Source organism: Geospiza fortis, unplaced genomic scaffold (assembly GCF_000277835.1).
Source record: "Geospiza fortis unplaced genomic scaffold, GeoFor_1.0 scaffold178, whole genome shotgun sequence".
NCBI classification, from domain to species: domain Eukaryota; kingdom Metazoa; phylum Chordata; class Aves; order Passeriformes; family Thraupidae; genus Geospiza; species Geospiza fortis.
In genome coordinates, this window is record NW_005054466.1 from 491,673 (window position 1) to 493,018 (window position 1,346).

The window sequence follows — 1,346 nt, forward strand, 5'->3', positions numbered from 1 at the left end:
TGGATTTCTAATTGCCATTTATTAAACTCCATTAAAAAGGTAAATATAGCAACTCCCCTTCGGAATGGCTTCCTCTCCCTTTTCCCTTTTAATTGATTATTTCTCCAAGCTAAAACTTTTCATGCAATGGCCAAACATCAGTATTAATTAGATTAATTAGCGGCCGGGGGTGGAGCTGTTAATTATTTTTTTTTTCGAGGGCTGTAAAGTAGAAATGAAACAAAACTCACTTTATATTCCCAGACAAGTGTGTGTGTGTGTTTATATATTCCCTAATTCCTGCCAGTTTTCCTCCTTTTTTCTCCTTTCAAAGCACTCCAAGCAATAACCCTGGGGATGAGAGAGCCCTTTCTGTTTATCCTTGTTTTCCTTCCAATCAGGAATAAGCTCCAAGGGCATTATTTTAACAAGGCCCTCGTAATCCTTTAACGGGGTTTGTTGAAAATAAGACCCAGCACCGCCAGACACCAGGCAGCGAAAAGCCGCTTAGTGCCAAACTCCTTGGCACCGGAGGAGCTGGGAATTGGCAGAGTTTTCCTCCTGTTTTCTGTTGGAACCTGCACTTTCCTGGGAGCCCAAAAGGACGGGGGGTTCAGGCAGCGCCTGGTACGTGGTCCCCGCGCTCCGGGAGCGACCAGGATAGAATTCGCTCTGGTTGATTCCAGGATGGGATGAGCCTGAAGGAATTGGAGGGTCTCAGTGCTGCAGGGATGGAATTCTTGAAATGCCACGGAGACGTGGATCCCAGATCCTGGTGGGGAAATTCAAGGCGCCCACGCTGCTCTCCATGGAGAAACACTGGAAAGCACAAAGTCTAAAAATCCTAAACCAGAGAGAAATTTAAAAATGTCAAACTTGATATTAAACATGATCCCAGGAGTGTTTAAGGCAACAGTTTTGTTGGAAAAATGAGGATCCAAAAGAAAGGTGCCCAGGAGATCCAGGGAAGGGGGAATCCTGCCCCTGTGCTCAGGTGAGGCCCCACCTGCAGAGCGGCCCCAGCCCTGGATCCAGCATGGGAAGGAGCTGGAGGTGCTGCAGAGAGCCCAGAGCCTTCCCAAAAAATTGGGAAGGATGTTCCTGAAGTCGGGCCTTCCTCCATAAAAACTGCCAGGGATGATGCCAGGGATGGAGCAGCTCTGCTGGGAGAGCTGGGAATGTTCACCTGGAGAGGAGAAGCTTTGGGGTGAGCTCAGTGTGACCTGGAGGAGCTGTAGGAAATGTGGAGAGAGAAAATTTCCAAGGGATGGAGGAACAGGACACAGGGAATGGCTTTGAGCTGACAGAGGGGAAATTTAGATGGGATCTTGGGAAGGAATTGAGGAAATTTAGATGGGACCTTGGGA